The 18,995-nt window shown below is 37.9% G+C and overlaps 1 pseudogene; it reads left to right on the top strand.

The window, feature by feature from the left end:
• Positions 1–3,626: 3,626 nt before the first annotated feature.
• On the top strand, positions 3,627–18,938 carry LOC109131241 (putative FBD-associated F-box protein At1g05080; annotated as a pseudogene).
• Positions 18,939–18,995: the final 57 nt, after the last annotated feature.

Raw genomic sequence — 18,995 nt, 5'->3', positions numbered from 1 at the left:
TGCAACTTAAGCTTCTTTGTTCTTTCTTGTTTTTTCTGAGTCTGAGTCTGTTCTGATTCCAACTGCAAGTCTTTGATTTGTCTAATTAAATGATGGAGTCCTATGAGTTTGATATACTCTCCCTTTTATTATTTATCAAAGATTTTCTGAGCTCGATTCTGTGTACTCATCGACAATCTCATACACCTAAGTCTTTGAGTGCCTTATTTTAGTTATATACATCTCGCGTTATGCAACCCCTCTTTTTTAATTCCAACTACCATGATTCCTATGGTTAGAGTTAGAGGGAGAGAGAGAGTGAATAAAGATAATGACGTGGAAGAAAATAAAGCTTATATGTATTAATCGAAATGTTTTAATTGGCTATTCATTTTAACTGATGTGTCAGCACCAGCTTCAATGTTGAGGCTGATGTGTCACACCAGGAATGCAACACATCCTTATTTTATTGTATTGATTCTTCATCAAATCTGAAAATTTTATTAAGTTGTATGGAGTTTAAAAAGTACTTCTTAATAATAACTGATACTTGGATAATTCATGTGATTATAAGGTTTATAAGAATTTAAAAGATATTTTACAAGGTTTAAAATTAATGTTTTACAAGAAATTTATATGGTTTTTATTAAGTTTTTAATAAAATATTTATAAGGTCATTATAAACTGTTTATAAGATATTTATAATAATTTATAATGTATAAAGGTAATTTGTGTATGTTTTTATAAAACTACACACTTAGGGGGTGTTATTGGATTGAGGATTTTAATAGATTTTAATTAATTCAGGACATTAGTGGATTTAAAAGTCTAATGCATTTGTGTGGACTTTATAATGCATATAAGGTGGATTTGAAAGTCATTGATAATGTATTTTTGGTGATTGTTATGGATTTTTTAAAAAGTTATTGTTAGAAAAATATATATATATATATATCTATAAACTGTGTTATACACCAAAATTATATTAAATTAATAACACCCAGACTTTTACACATGTCACAGAAAACTTGAATTAAACTGTATTTGTTTTCAATCCAGATTTTTGGTGTAATTAAAGAACCCAGATGTCATGAACCCAGAAAAAAAAAATTAAAGAATACAAAGAAACACAGATCTGATGAATAAGTGTGATTATATACAAAGGGTTTGAGGAGGAAGAAAGAGAGATTGAACCCAGAAAAAAAAAGGTGTGATTATATCATAAACCAAAAAAAAAAGTTATAGGTCATGAACCCAGAAAAAAAAGTTAAAGAACACAAAAAAAAATTCTCAAAAATAATACATATCTGATGAATAAGTGTGATTATATAAAAGGATTGAGAAAAAAAATCAAACAATAATATGTCAAAGGCTAGAGATACATCTGAAGAGAGGAGAAGAAAATGAAATGATTGAGAAAAGTGTGGTATTGTGTTTGTTCATATTTTAGAAGCAAAGTACGTTGAAATCCAAAATCACACAAAATCCAGTAGATATTGAATAACACTAGATTTTAATGGATTTTTAAAAATATCCAATTAAATAACACCTGATTCTTAAATACATCAAACTCCTTTAAAAACCACAATCCAATAACACCCCCTTATTTAATTATATCTCAAATATTTTTAAAAGCCTTTTGGAGCATCCGAATCTCCCATCATCAGCACCAACGAGTCTCCCAGCATCAGCGCTAACAACATATGCACCTTGTTCCAAACAAGAAACCCAGTCCCAGCTTATTGTGGCATCAAATTCCATGATTTTCAAGACGGAGTAAGAAGTAGAATAATATCAAATCTTCGTCTTGATTGAATTTCTGCAACCTTTTCTAAGAAACCACCTTCCGAAGTGATCGTGATACAAACTCTCTCTCTACTAGCATGCAACCACTAAAATCTAAAATCTAAAATCAGCAAAATTTGGGATATCTGAAATATAATTTACAATTGTAAATTATGTAAAATTTACCTCCATATAATTGCAACATGATACATTAATTAGCTGATCTTCAGCAAAAGACTATGCTTCTTCACGTGGCTATGTTGATAAATATCCAGCTTAACGCCAGAGAGACCTTTTGGAACAGATCATAAGACGAAGATATGCAGTTTCAGTGGAGCTTCCCTTTAGAGAAGAAGACATATCACAATTTGGTGGAACTCCACTATCAAACGAAATCCATTAAATTTTATAACAGATTGAAGACTCTAGGAAAGCGAAGCAAAGCTAGTACCAAAACAACAAATCATTCCATACTTGAGTATTTAACTACTTAATTCTCTTTTCTTGAAGGTCCTAATTAACAGACCAAATACTTATGAAGTCTCTCTAAAATGGGATTATAGGTTTGAGACTTTGAGGTAATGGTGTTCTTGTAGACCAGATGCAAAAAATGGGTGTACATCTTAAACTAATGTTTAGCCAAATTATTTTGTGGTGAAAGAACCTTAATCTTAATATTTTACTTCATTCGTCTAAACTCTAAAAAGAATTTGTGTTTAAAGTTTTTGGATGAATTTTTTAAAAATATATATTTAAATTTCATATGAAAACCATAAGAATCTCAAAGAATCCAACCTTCTTCAGCCGCTACACCTTGCTGATTATATCAACAATCATAGTTACATTTGATATAACCATGTGATTTTATAGTTTTTGCTGGAAACTTTTGATTTTTTTTTTTTTTTTTTTTTGTGCAAAAATGTGATTTTACGATTTTAGTAGAAAAAATGTGATTTGAATTTTGGCGGAAAATATTGATTTTTGATTTTGGTCAAAAAATAGGAAATATGTTTTTGGGTTTTGAAAACCAAAATTTGATATTTTGCAAGATATTTGTAGAAAAGGTTATTTATAATTTTGTAGACAAATTGATCATTTGGATAATAAGGTTCTTTTTTTTTTAAACAACCGAATAATAAGGTTATATTTGTTATTTTTGGATGAATCATCTCCCGCCAAATAATATAATTGGAAAATCATCCAAATGAATTTCAAATTTTTGACTAAAATTTAAAGATTATGCTTGATGATGCTCATTTTTTTTTAAAATGAACAACATCTAAATGATCCATTGAGATAGTCCATCCGAATGAACAAACAAAAAAGGCCATATATTAACAAACTGACTGTCGTGTAGAGAAGAAGAGAAACTCATCAAAGTAGAAAAATGAACTCAAAACCAAGACCAATATGAATGTTTCTTTCTTCTTATTCTTCTTATAATAATGGACCACTAAATGATAAGAGTATTTTTTAGCTTTGATTGATGCACAACATCACAACGACAACCAAATCACAATACAAAGCATGCAGAGCAGCAGAGGAGTGTTTCTCTACAAAAGAAAAGTACATGATCAGATCATAAGTTGAAATTGGTTTGAGACATTAGTTTGAAGATCACGAAATGAAACCGTGTGCGAAAAAGGTCTGATACTCTGATGTCTGATCCGTTGCTTACTTCTTTTATCTCTCTCGGATAGTTTAACGTGGGCCGTAGCTAGAACCTTAATTGAAAAAAAAAAAAAAGGTTTTTAAGGATCGGTTTAATATATTAAAGACATTTAAGTACCGGTTAATTTATTTACGATTACGCATATGACCTATTCTTTTGCTTTCCGCAACTAGGGTTTTGCCTCGTGAAGATGACCGAAGACAGAAAAATTAAGAACGTTGAAGAGACAATTTATAAAGACAACATTAGCGAGTTACCGGAAGATTTGCTTGTAACGATATTGAGTCTTATCCCAACAAAAGACGCAGTGGCCACCATGTTTCTGTCGAAACGATGGCTCTCTGTCTGGACGATGATACCAACACTTGAGTACAAAGACATCGACGTTAGAGGTTATACTTGAAAAAATGGATGGACCCAGAAACACAAGAATTCCTCAAAACCCAGCACACCGAGTATCAACTTTATTAGAAATCTTTAAGTTGATTACACTCTCCTAATTGGAGTTACACACAGCCTAAGAACACCCTCTTAACTTGTGGCCAAACGATTTCTAACCTAACAAAAGAAGAGACAATACACGATTTGTTTTCTACGCTATTTCTCTCTTTTTTCTCACCATAAAGAGTAACCTCGCACTCTCTCAAATAGAAGAACCTATGAACGAATTCTGCTGTCAGATGAGTCATACTGCTGAAACATGGCAGAAAAAGCAACAAATCCCTTGACATGATTTTCTTCGTCTTCACTTTCTGATTCACTATCACTCAAGCTAACATAAGATCTGTCCCTTCTTCCTTGTCCATTCACACAATCGATCTTTGAGTGACCAAAACCCTTACAACCAAAACATTGAATGTTTCTTTTCTTTATAGTAGGACACTCAGATTTAAAGTGACCTATCCCTTGGCATTCATGACATTTCAGCTCAGTTCTTCTTGTTGACCTTTCACCCTCTTCTGATCGAGAACTCTCATGGTATTTCCTATTTCCCTTGTCAACTCTTTTAATCGAATTGTTGAAACTCTTGACCAGCATACTCACAGAGTTTTCATGACTTTCAAATCTTTGTCTATCACTAGAACCAACAAACGCAACTCCCTTATCAATAACAGAAACTTGTGGCTCTAACTCCATCTCATGTGCTTTCATCATACCTGATATGCTCAAATTTACCCTAGAGCTACTCTCTCAAATTAAGAGGTCAATGCAGTACTTAGGGGTCGAATTCCACAAGGACTCAAGACTACACAATAAATTATAGAGTTTTATAATTATGCTAAACAGATTAAATTGAAATAAAAAATAGCAATGCTAAATATTAAATAAAGCTGTTGTAAATTTAGAAGATCAAAAAGCTAGGCCTAGGGAATTTCTCAGGCAATTATGAAATATTAAATCAATCAATAAATTAGGATTCAAACAATTAAGAACAAGTCTAGAACTCTAAACACTTTTGTAAATTAAATCAGTTCTCACTGCAAATAATATCTAAATTTAAAACCAGAAAATCCAAATCTCTTTGTAAAATTCTAGGTTAAAAATCAGCAATAAAATCAGGTTTAGATTGTTCACAAAATTATTAAATCAAATCTCTTTGCAAGAAATAATTTTGCTCATCAAAAGGTTTTATCAGGAAAATCAATTATATTCTCATATCAATTTATTTTCCTAAAGTATTAATTCTAGATGGCCAATCAAGGATTAATATGAAGAACAACCTAAGATGAAGATCTAGATAGATAATGAATCCTAAATAATCAGATCTAATAATTCATAAAATCCCTGTGAAAAACCCTAAACCTAACAAGCAAACTACTCAGACATAATCAATGAAGAACAAAACATAATTCTGAATAATAAGCAATTGAAATTAAAAGAGTAAAGAGGGAGTTCAAGAATTCTTCTCTACAAAGCAGATCTGATCTCTCTCTCCAATAGCTCTTAAAAATCTCTCAGGGTTGCAGGAAAAATAAAACTTGATAGAATAAAACTTAAGGGTTTGGAAAACCTAAAAACAATATATATATATGTCCTAAAACACGTCAGGGACTAGTCTTGCAAATATGGAAAACTTCGGGCAAAATTGTAAAACTTCCAATTTTGTGATTCTTCATCGTCTGAAGAGGGTGTCGATCGATGCTCCAAAGCTGGTGTCGATCGATGCCCATGCTTTGATCCGAGATTTATGCTCCAAAACAATCCAAATTGTTCCACTTTGCTCCTTTTATGCTAAAATCCTGTAGAACCTGTAAAGACTCAAAAACATCCTAGAAAACAAATCAAAAGACTCTAAAAGACTCCTTATATCATGGTTAAAAACCACAAAAACCATGATATATCAACTCCCCCAGACTTAGCCTTTGCTTGCCCTCAAGCAAAACAAAAACTTAGACCTGTGAAAGAGGTTTGAAAACTGGGAACTCACTCAACTGCATAATGATTCTTATTTGCACTCTTCATTTACCTGATTCAAGAACTTACTACTTATACTTAACCATGATTAGCATCAACATTCCTTACTCAAATCCCACAATCCCTTGGAATCTCTGAAATCTCCATTGTCATCTCATTAGTCAATATTAAAGCATAAATAAGGTGAATTCTTACCTTGGGTGTATTGATCAGTGGCATGTGGACTCTCTTCAGGCCAAGACATTCTTCTTACATCTCCTTTCCTCTCACTTTTCTCACTTCCATTCTTTTTTTTTTCTTTTTTTTTTTTTAATCAGAGGTGTAAGCGAATACCGGGGTCATCGGTAATTTACCTACCCCTCGCTTCCAAGCTTTGTGTGATCATTTGACTCAAGAGTAGAATAATGAGGTCACAGGCAATTTACCTACCTCTCTAAACTGATCAAAATCATCTCATCTTTTATTCTCTCTTTTTCTGATTTTTTTTTAAAGCACTGAAGGGAAGAGAGAGGGGAGACATACTTTGAAAAATTGCACTGTCTTGTATGGCCCGAAGAAGAAGTCTAGTCCACTGATTTCCAACCCCAAAGTAAGAGATTAAGTCCGGTTAAAATCCTGATAAAATTTGAGACAACGTTAGATCAATCAGATATCCATTAAATAAGGGCTTTCAGGATTGTTGATAAGGCTCATAGTCTTTCTAAGTTTCAGTTCTAAGATCAAGCAGAAACAAGTAATCATTAGAGTGTTAGCCAAATAAGAGAAATCATTAGTCAAGATCATAATTCCCAAAGATAAAAAGAAAAATTTTGAAAAATTTGACTCAAACTTTATGATTTTGACTGACACAACTGAAACTCAAAAACAGAAAACATAGTTAGTAACTAACCTCCCCCAGACTTAAACAACACTGTCCCCAGTGTTATCAAGCAAGAGGAAAGTAAAAATAAAATAAAATAAATAAAAATCAAAAGCAAAAGAAAAAGAAAAATCTACCAGTGGGGTGCCTCCCACTAAGCGCTTGTTTTCAGTCATTAGCTTGACTGTGTTGGAGCTCAGGCATCTGGAGGAGCAGAACATGGCATTGAAGTCCTCTTCATCCAAGGTGGTGTATAAGCTTTAGGTGCATGAGGGTTGCCAAGGATGTTAGGAACAGGACCAGGGCGGGGCTTAGGGATATGTTTGCTTCTCTTATGTCCTGCAAAATCATCAACAGAAGAAACAAGCACTCTACGATAATCTCGTGGCTTGGTTAACTGCAAAACAGTTTTTATCTCTTTGAAATTCTTGTTGATGATAGGAGGAAGTTTAGGAGAAGGAGAAGCATACCTTGGCCTTACCTGAGGGCTCTGGAGTGTGGATTGGGAGACTTTCTGTTTGGAAACAGGTTTCTGACTTGGAGCATTAGTTTTGGACAAGCTTTGTCGCGGTCGTGGAGGGGTGTCGATCGATACCCTCTTGGTGGTGTCGATCGACACTGCTTCTGATGCTCGTGAATTTGCTTCTCTGCAGCTTATCTGAGCAATCTTCTCAACAGAAAACGTCTGTCCATCAATGGTAGGAGCTCTCCTCAGTTTATCCATCTCGAAATTCAAACTCAAACCATCCACATTCAGTGCTATGTGTCCCTTCTTCACATCAATGATGGCACCAGCTGTAGCCAAGAAAGATCTTCCTAAGATGAGAGGATCTTTAGGCTCTTGATCATACTTCAGCACCACAAAGTTAGTGGGAATCATGAAGTTGCCAACCTTAACTGGAATATCCTCTAAAACACCTTCAGGAATTCTTCGGGAGCGATCAGCCAAGATAAGAGAAATCTGAGTTGGCTTGAATTCTGTCATCCCAAGTCTCACAGCAACAGAATATGGCATCAAGTTGATGCTAGAACCAAGGTCACAAAGTGAGTGTGCAAACCTTCCTGTGGAGATTGAGCAATCAAGGACAAAGCTTCCAGGATCTGGTAACTTCTCTGCAGTCCTACATTGAATGATTGCACTCACTTCCTTAGAGACAACCACTTCCTGCTTCTTCTCCTTCTTCCTCTGTGAAGGCTGGTTTAACAGAATTGCACTGACATCTTTTGTAAGAAGTGCTCCTTCTTCAGGGCTCAAACCATTGGATACCATTCTCTTCACATACCGCTTAAGAGGTGGTGAAAGCTTTACTGCATCAATTAAAGGCATCTCAATCATCACCTTATCCATCATTTCTTTGCATCTAGCTTCCTCCATCTCTTGCTTAGACTTTCTTGGCTTGGGAAAGGAACCTTAGGCTTGTAGACCCTTTCAACTGTTTGAACCTGAGATTTCGCAGCTTTTGGTTCTGTCTGAGATGAGTGTCGATCGATACACAGGTGGTGTCGATCGACACCATCATCTGAAACCGAGAATTTTGTCGATTTTTCACCCAGTTCAGCAGAAGCAATTTCAACAGCATCTTCATCCCTCACAGATATGGCATTGCAAGCATGTTTAGGGTTTGACTTAGTTCTTCCAGAAAGAAAACCCTCTTGTCGTTTGACAGATCCAGTAGTCTGAATAACCTGATTCTCCAACTTCTTGACATGAATGTTCAATGCTTCTATCTTCCCATTCAGCACAATGTAGACATTGTCAATCTTTCCATTGAATGTCACTGTCAAATGCTCATGTCCTTGCAAAAGCTGCTCTAGCATGGCTTCCATTCTACTCTCTGAAGAATTCTTAGGAGCTGGAGACTGATAAGATGAGTTCCCATAGGTCCTTGTATAGCCATTGTTCTGTTGCTTCTTCTGGTCACCATTGTAAGGCCTGTTGCCTTGCTGATTTCCAAACCGCTGTCCCTGATTCCCATACACATAGTTCACATCTTCCTCTTGGTGTCCTTGATCAGGTTCTGGCTCATATGTCTCAACCTCAGCAGCAAAATGAACAGATTTCTTACCCATAAGGAGATTATGAACTGAATCCAGCTTAGCATTAACAGAAGCTAACTGGTTTGAATCAAATCCTCCATGCAATCTCTTCCTTTCAGCATCTGCTCCTTTAGTGTTATTGCTAGAAGCCAAATTCTCAATCAAAACTTCAGCATCTTCTGGAAATCTTGTCTTGAAGTTCCCATGACTTGCAGCATCCAAAGCTAACTGATACTTCCTGTTACACCCTCTGAAGAAGATACTCAACAATTGTACCCTTGAAAAACCATGGTGTGGACAATCCCTCTGATAAGCTTTGAATCTCACCCAAGCTGCCTTGAAAGCTTCATCTGGTCTTTGCTTGAAAGTGGATAGCTTGACTCTCAACTCATCTGACATTGCATCATCATAGAAATGGTTGAGGAAAGCCACTTTGACTTGTTGCCAAGATGTCAAAGATCCAGCTGGCAACTGCTTCAACCACTGAGATGCCTCTCCTGCAAGTGAGTATGGGAAGAGCTTGCAGAATATGAAGTCCTCAGTCACTCCATTAGCCTTGATACTGGTCACAAGATCCTCAAAATGCTCAATATGGTCCAGAGGCTTCTCATTGGGCAAAGCAGAGAAAGGTCTCTGCCCAACTAGTTGAAAGTACACAGGTTTCAACTCAAAATCGTTCCTCTGAAAAGGGGGAGGAACAATAGCAGACCGGTTCTCATACACAAGATCAGCCCGGTTGTAGTCAGCAATGGTCCTGATCAAGTCCCGGTTTTGCTCCTGTCGTCGAACGGGGTTCTGTACGTGGTTGGCAGCTCCACGCACGTCTGCAGGTGGGTGTCGATCGATGCCACCTGGTTGGTGTTGATCGACACCAAGATCCGGATCATCAACGACACCAGCTTGCTGGTTCACAACAGCCTGCTCGTTGACAACAGGTTCAGGAATCATGTTTCCTTCTGCATCAAGCTTTTGGCCCTGCTCATTGCGCAAGTGGCCCTCTTGATCCCTCAAAACACCAGCCGCATCACGCATCAGAATGATCGTATTAACCATCTTCAGAGATTTAGCTGCTTTTCTATTCTCACGCTCAAGTTTTCCCAACTCTTGGTTTGACAAATTCACAGTAGGACCAGATTTGTTGCTCCTTGTGTGAGGTCTAGGAGGCATACACTTGAAACACACAAGAGAGAAGAAAACAAAAGCGTGTTAGTTCGAAACTAAAAAGAAAAATTTAGACAAAATCTAAAACTCAAATCTAATAGTAGATCAAAGAGTCCCCGGCAACGGCGCCAAAATTTGATATGCTCAAATTTACCCTAGAGCTACTCTCTCAAATTAAGAGGTCAATGCAGTACTTAGGGGTCGAATTCCACAAGGACTCAAGACTACACAATAAATTATAGAGTTTTATAATTATGCTAAACAGATTAAATTGAAATAAAAAATAGCAATGCTAAATATTAAATAAAGCTGTTGTAAATTCAGAAGATCAAAAAGCTAGGCCTAGGGAATTTCTCAGGAAATTATGAAATATTAAATCAATCAATAAATTAGGATTCAAACAATTAAGAACAGGTCTAGAACTCTAAACACTTTTGTAAATTAAATCAGTTCTCACTGCAAATAATATCTAAATTTAAAACCAGAAAATCCAAATCTCTTTGTAAAATTCTAGGTTAACAATCAGCAATAAAATCAGGTTTAGATTGTTCACAAAATTATTAAATCAAATCTCTTTGCAATAAATAATTTTGCTCATCAAAAGGTTTTATCAGGAAAATCAATTATATTCTCATATCAATTTATTTTCCTAAATTATTAATTCTAGATGGCCAATCAAAGATTAATATGAAGAACAACCTAAGATGAAGATCTAGATAGATAATGAATCCTAAATAATCAGATCTAATAATTCATAAAATCCCTGTGAAAAACCCTAAACCTAACAAGCAAACTACTCAGACATAATCAATGAAGAAAAAAACATAATTCTGAATAATAAACAATTGAAATTAAAAGAGTAAAGAGGGAGTTCAAGAATTCTTCTCTACAAAGCAGATCTGATCTCTCTCTCCAATAGCTCTTAAAAATCTCTCAGGGTTGCAAGAAAAATAAAACTTGATAGAATAAAACTTAAGGGTTTGGAAAACCTAAAAACAATATATATGTCCTAAAACACGTCAGTGACTAGTCTTGCAAATATGGAAAACTTCGGGCAAAATTGTAAAACTTCCAATTTTGTGATTCTTCATCGTCTGAAGAGGGTGTCGATCGATGCTCCAAAGCTGGTGTCGATCGATGCCCATGCTTTGATCCGAGATTTATGCTCCAAAACGATCCAAATTGCTCCACTTTGCTCCTTTCATGCTAAAATCCTGTAGAACCTGTAAAGACTCAAAAACATTCTAGAAAACAAATCAAAAGACTCTAAAAGACTCTTTATATCATGGTTAAAAACCACAAAAACCATGATATATCAATACCCACTACTTCTCCAAAACTCATGGTGTCTGTGTTGAGAGATACAGTCATCGCTGACTTGTGAGCTGAAAACTTATGTGGGAGACATCTAAGAAACTTCTTTACCAATTTCTTATCCTTATACTTCTTTCCTAGAACACTAGCTTCATTAGCAATTGTGCTTATCTTTGCACTAAAGGAACTAACCTTTTCATTTTCTTCCATCCGAAGGTTTTCAAACTGGGATGCAAGCGAATCCAACCTACTTCTCTTCACACTCGTGGTTCCCTCATAGTACACCTGAAGCATATCCCATGCATCCTTTGCCGTGTTACAGCCTTGTATCAGTTTGAACTGTTCATCGTTCAGTGCATTAAAATTGCCGACAACGCTCTTGAATTCAACTTGGACAGCTTTTTCTCATCTTCAGTCCACTTATCCTTAGGCTTAAGAACATTTTCTCCATCTTCATCCTTCATAGATGGTTCAGTCCAACCAGTTTCAACCGCAGTCCAAGCATCCTCACTGATACTTCGAATATTATGCCTCATCTTGACTTTCCAATGACCATAGTTTGTCTCTCCAAGCATGATTGGCCGTTGAACAAAAGCTACCTTTCGTGTTACATCCATCTTCCTTCACAGGATCTCCACCTAGTTGAGTAACAACTCGGTTCAGATGCCCGCTCTGATACCAAATGAAAAAATGGATGGACCCAGAAACACAAGAATTCCTCAAAACCCGGCACACCGAGTATCAACTTTATTAGAAATCTTTAAGATGATTACACTCTCTTAATTAGAGTTACACACAGCCTAAGAACACCCTCTTAGCTTGTGGCCAAACGATTTCTAACCTAACAAAAGAAGAGACAATACACGATTTGTTTTCTACGCTATTTCTCTCTTTTTCTCACCGTAAAGAGTAACCTCGCACTCTCTCAAATAGAAGAACCTATGAACGAATTCTTCTCTCACAAAACGGCTAACCATCAAAAGCATCTCCTCAATCCCTTTTATATTTGAGGGCTAAGAGATCTCCTAGGTTTGCGTTGGCCGATAATATCGACTTTCCTTATTTGATCTTATCTTCTCAATCTTGTAGATCTTCGGTTGCACGAATCCTCTACAATAGCTATCAATATCTCCATGAATATATTCAGTGAATCACACAGTCCACGTCATCAGTTAATGCTCCATCAATATTTCGTCTCACTAAAACGGCTTCGATCTTGTTCCAGCACTTCTGAAATCTCAACACTTTTGTTTATGTTCAGTCTCCACTGAAACATGCACTCACAATACTGATTACGAGGATGACGATGAATATGTCTATAACCATGCTGATTACTATTAGACAAACAGAGCCATTGTCCTCTGCTTTTGGGTCCAAGGCCTCAAATGATATGGGCTGCAATCACAAACACAGGCCCAACAACACTTTGTCTTCATCCTGCAACGATAACAAAGGGATTGAGACAAATCGAAACAAAGAGATAGAGACAAGTCGAAAGAAGAGTGAGACAAACCGTACGATCGTACCTACTCACCAGCGTACGGGATTCTGTGCTCAACAGCTCCCTGTGCATAACAGATTTGATACCCTGTCCCTCTCAATGATGTGTGTGTAGTGACGTGTACCCTAGGCTCCTCTGTTTGTCTCCCTCTATATAAACTCTGTTCTCTCATTGTAAAGAGTTTTAAAGATGAAATAATAATAGCAAAAGATTTCTCTTCATATCATATCTTATCAAACTTACATGGTATCAGAGCTCAGTCGCCATAGCTGAAAACTCTGATCCTTCTTCCGCTCTTTGTTTTTCCCATTGTGTAACTTTGAAACTTAGTTCCACTAACTACCTGTTGTGGAAGATTCAGTTCGAAACATGGCTCAACAATCAAAGGTTATTGGGTCATGTCACTGGAAGTATCCCGTGTCCTCCGGCTACAAAATCTGTCAAGCATGGAGAAACGGTACCGGAGGCTCCAAATCCAGACTTTCTCGCTTGGGTCAACAATGACCAGAAGATTATGGGTTAGTTGATAGGCTCGCTGACTGAAGAGGCTCTCAGATCTGTCTATGGACTCCACACTTCTGGTGAGGTATGGTTCTCTCTTGCTAAAAAGTACAACCACATCTCTGCATCTAGAAAGAGTGATCTGCAACGTCGCTTACATTCCACTGAGAAAGAAGGAAAACCTTTAGCTGAGTATTTGAACACTATTAAGCAGATTTGTGATCAACTTCACTCCATAGGATACTCTGTTCCAGAAAATGAGAAAATCTTTGGAGTTTTACATGGTTTGGGTCAGGAATATGAGTCTATTGCCACAGTGATTGAGAGTCAGATGGATACATTTCCTATGAGCTATGATGATGTTGTGATAAAGCTAACCAACTTTGATGATAAGATACAGAAGTATGCTGGTTCTTCTGTGTCTCCTCACTTAGCTTTCACAACGGGGAGAGATTTTTCCAACCGTGGTCGTGGTCAGTCTCGTGGTCACTCTGGTGGTTACCGTGGTCGTGGAAACTATTCAACTAGAGGCAGGGGTTTTCATCAACAAATTTCTAATGGTCAATCCCCTGATTCTGGTACACGACCTACTTGTCAAATCTGCAACAAGTATGGACACTCTGCTCACTGGTGTTACAAGAGGTTTGATCATTCTTACCAAGGCGAAGATCTCCCTAATGCGTTGGCTGCAATGCGTATAACTGGTCCACCGGGTCATGAATGGACTGTTGACTCAGGAGCCACCTCACATATCACGAATTCCACTGCTCAACTTCAGACTGTTCAACCTTATAGCGGTGAAGACTCTGTGATTGTGGGCAATGGTGATTTTCTTCCCATAACACACATTGGCTCCTCTGTTCTTCCCAGTACTCAAGGTAATCTCCTGTTACAGGATGTTCTGGTTTGTCCACAGATTACTAAGTCTTTACTATCAGTTTCCAAACTTACCTCTGATTATCCTTGTGCTATTGAGTTTGATTCTGATGGTGTTATTATTAAGGACAAGTGGACAAAACAGCTCCTCACCAAAGGACCCCACCGTAGAGACATGTATCTGTTGGAGAACCCGCGGTTCATGGCTTGTTACTCTTCTAGACAGCAGGCAACAAGTGATGAGGTGTGGCACATGAGGCTAGGTCATCCTCATCAAGATATTCTCCAACGGTTATCCAAGAATAAATCCATAGTTATTAATAAGTTAAGCAATCAGTTGTGTGATGCTTGTCAAATGGGAAAAGTCTGCAATCTTCCCTTTACTTCTTCTGTTTTTGTTTCGAGTAGGCCCTTAGAACGTGTTCACTGTGACTTATGGGGGCCTTCTCCTGTTGTTTCCTCTCAAGGTTTTCGATATTATGTAATCTTCATTGACCATTATTCTCGTTTCACTTGGTTCTATCCTCTCCGTTTCAAGTCTGATTTCTTCACTGTGTTTGTGCAATTTCAAAGATTGGTCGAAAATCAGTTTCAACAAAGGATTGGTATGTTTCAATGTGATGGAGGGGGTGAATTTATTAGCACCAGATTTGTTGATCACCTCGTTCAGTGTGGAATTAAACAACAAGTCTCTTGTCCCTATACTCCACAGCAAAATGGTCTTGCTGAAAGGAAACACAGACATATCACTGAATTGGGGCTGTCTATGTTGTTTCAAGGAAAAGTTCCTCACAACTTATGGGTTGAAGCTTTCTTTACTGCAAACTTTCTTGGTAATCTTCTTCCCTCCTCTGTGCATGATGATCACAAGAGCCCTTATGAATTACTTATGAGAAAGGCTCCAATATACACTGCTCTACGCGTCTTTGGTTGTGCCTGTTACCCTAATCTGAGACCGTATTCACACAACAAGTTCGATCCTAAGTCTCTTTTGTGTGTTTTTGTTGGCTACAATGAGAAGTACAAAGGCTATAGATGTTATCATCCGCCTACTGGGAGAGTTTTCATCAATAGGCATGTTTTGTTTGATGAATCTAAGTTTCCTTTTACTGATGTTTACAAACGAAAGCTGTCTTCTATTCAAACACCTTTACTTTCAGCTTGGCAGGAGAGTTTTCAACAGGAGAGTTCTCATTGTAACCGCGATGCCTCTGCAATTAGTTCACCAGGTGGTGACGTCTTCAATGGTGATGGAGCGGTAAGTTCTGAGTGTACGGCAGACTTTGATTCTGTTCCTATAGGAAACAGCTTACCTTCTTCACCACCTTCGAGTTTGTCACCTTCCAGTCATGACACGACAGTTCCATCAGAGGTCTTAACTGAATCTGCTGAATCTGCTGAATCTCCTGCTGAATCTGCTGAATCTGCTGAATCTGCTGAACCTGCTGAATCTCCTTCATCCAATCCTCGCTCCCCTGCTGCTACTTTTCCCAACAATCCTACGCTCACACGAGCCAAAGCTGGTGTCATAAAGCCTAATCCCAGATATGCTCTCTTTACAGTCAAAAGTGCATATCCCGAACCTAAAACAGTGAAGACAGCTCTCAAGGATCCAGGCTGGACTAACGCCATGGGAGATGAAGTCAGCTCTTTTCATGAGACTCATTCATGGGATTTAGCTCCTCCTGATGAGTGTCCGAATCCCCTTGGCTGCAAGTGGGTTTTTAAAACAAAACTGAAAGCCGATGGATCTCTTGATAGACTAAAAGCACGGTTAGTCGCAAAGGGTTATGAACAACAAGAGGGTGTTGATTATGTGGAGACTTATAGCCCAGTGATACGCACAGCAACAGTTCATTCAATTCTACACACTGCAACGGTTCACAAATGGTCTATTAAACAGCTTGATGTTAAAAATGCCTTTTTACATGGAGACTTAAAAGAGACAGTCTATATGCATCAACCTCCAGGTTTTGAGGACAAAGACAAGCCTGACTATATATGCAAGCTCAAAAAGGCAATATATGGTTTGAAACAAGCTCCTAGAGCTTGGTTTGACAAGTTTAGTACTTTTCTCATCGACTATGGCTTCACTTGCACCTATGCTGATGCTTCCTTATTTACATATCACAAAGGCAATGATAAAATGTTTCTTCTCCTATACGTTGATGATATGCTCTTGACAGGCAACAATGCTCAGCTTGTCGATCAGTTGCTTACAAGCCTCAACAAAGAATTTCGAATGAAAGACTTGGGTGGACTCCAATACTTCTTGGGAATTCAAGCTCATCACCACTCTGAAGGTCTCTTTCTTAATCAAGAGAAGTATGCTATTAATCTCTTGGTGGCTGCTGGAATGGCAGACTGTGCTCCTATGCCGACGCCTCTGCCTCTGCAACTTGATAAGGTTCGTGGACATCAGGTTCCTTTCTCTGATCCGACCTATTTTCGAAGTTTAGCTGGTAAGCTTCAGTATCTTACCTTAACCAGACCAGACATTCAGTTTGCTGTGAATCTTGTATGTCAGAAGATGCACTCTCCTTCTATGGCTGACTTCTATCTTTTGAAAAGAGTCCTACGCTATTTAAAAGGAACAGTTAGTATGGGGCTCAATATTTTCTCCAACACTGATTCTACTCTCCGAGCTTATAGTGACAGTGATTGGGCCAATTGTAAAGAAACAAGAAGATCAGTTGGTGGGTTCTGTACTTTTCTTGGTTCCAACATCATCAGTTGGTCTGCAAAACGTCATCCCACTGTATCAAGATCCTCGACTGAAGCTGAGTACCGAACCTTGTCTATTGCTGCGTCTGAACTCAAGTGAATCTCTCTGCTTCTTCGCGAAACTGGTGTGGCTCAACCTACAACACCGGAGCTCTACTGTGACAACTTATCTGCTGTTTATTTGACTGCAAATCCGGCAATGCATAACCGTTCCAAGTCCTTCGATGTGGATTTTCATTTCGTGCGAGAAAGGGTGGCTTTAGGTGTATTGGTCGTTAAACATGTTCCTGCTGAGTACCAACTCGTTGACATCTTTACGAAGTCTCTCCCTCAGCAGCCATTCTTTGATCTTCGGTACAAACTCGGCATTGTCTTGCCTCCCACTCCGAGTTTGAGGGGGTGTATTAGACAAACAGAGCCATTGTCCTCTGCTTTTGGGTCCAAGGCCTCAAACGATATGGGCTGCAATCACAAACACAGGCCCAACAACACTTTGTCTTCATCCTGCAACGATAACAAAGGGATTGAAACAAATCGAAACAAAGAGATAGAGACAAGTCGAAAGAAGAGTGAGACAAACCGTACGATCATACCTACTCACCAGCGTACGGGATTCTGTGCTCAACAGCTCCCTGTGCATAACAGATTTGATACCCTGTCCCTCTCAATGATGTGTGTGTAGTGACGTGTACCCTAGGCTCCTCTGTTTGTCTCCCTCTATATAAACTCTGTTCTCTCATTGTAAAGAATTTTAAAGATGAAATAATAATAGCAAAAGATTTCTCTTCATATCATATCTTATCAAACTTACAATTACAAGGAAATGAAAACGAGCGTTTGGAATTTTCTTGACAAATCGATGCAACTCCATAAGGCACCTGTAATAGACCACTTGTGCATCAAACTCGGTCAATTATGTCCTACTGATGTTGATGTCGTGAAGTGGGTTGCAAACGCTGTTTCTCGCTGCTTGCTTGACCTAGAATTCGTGCTCTCCTGGTCTGCAGATCCAACCAGCTTGCCCTCTAGCCTTTACTCCTGCGAATCTCTCGTGAAACTGACTCTCTGCCACAAGATTCTCGTGGATGTTCTCCAGCATGCCTACCATCCCTTAGAGAGCTCGATCTAAACTGTGTGGTGTATAAAGACGAGGATTCTATTGTTAGGTTCTTATCGGGCTGCCCCGTTCTGAAGTGTCTATACGTGAAGCGGAAAAAGAAGGACAATGTGAAATTGTTCACTATAAAAGTTCCTTCTTTATTGGAATTATATATTTATATTATAGTAATCGTTTGGTTGATTATGATGTAGACGATGCCCTGGTTATCGATACTCCGAGATTATAGGACTTTACCATCTGTCAGTTTTCCGTAGACTGTAACTCGATCAAGAATATGCCTTTTCTCAAGTGTGCATATATCAGTCTTCACTCTTGCACTAGTGAAAAGTTTCTACGTTCTGTTTCTTCGGTCTCATCTCTTGACTTCTTTTGGTCTGATGAAATGGTAGAACTATTTTTTATATCTCTATTAGTTAGTCTTTCTTAATTCTTCCTTACGAGCATCCACTAATGTTGTGTTTGTTTCCTCGCAGCTTGCGTGTAGTAGAAATATCAAATTCTCTAGACTTTTAAAGTTAAGAATATGTCCACGAGAATCAGATTGGTTGGAACCACTCATATCTTTACTTGAAAACTCCCCAAAACTAAAAGAACTATTGGTAGATTGTGTACGTGTATCTCTCCTCTGATCCTCTTCTAGCTTTGTTATGAACTTTTTAAAGTAATTAAAGTTAAAAATATAACCATCGTTGTTTCTCAGGATTGGGGATCAGATATTACACTTTCATGGAATCAACCGATCTCCACTCCCGGATGTTTGTCGTCGCAGCTCGAAACCTTTAAGTGGAACGAGTATGGAGGAACAGAAGGACAAGAACAGTTCTTGAGATACGTCTTATCCAACTCTAAGTGTTTAAATACAGCGATAATCTCTTTGCAGCACACCTTGGAAAGGAATCATGAAGAGAAACATCTGATGATGGAAAAGTTGAAAGATATTCCTAGGGCTTCAACAACATCTCAGCTATTGTTTGAATATATTGCGTTCATTTAAAGGCAGAACGAAGCCTAGTTAATGTGGAAGCTTAACCTTAATATAATGGACCCCTAA

This window comes from Camelina sativa, chromosome 20 (genome assembly GCF_030686135.1).
Source record: "Camelina sativa cultivar CO46 ecotype springtype chromosome 20, ASM3068613v1".
Lineage (NCBI taxonomy): Eukaryota > Viridiplantae > Streptophyta > Magnoliopsida > Brassicales > Brassicaceae > Camelina > Camelina sativa.
This window is presented reverse-complemented; position numbering and strand designations above follow the sequence as displayed.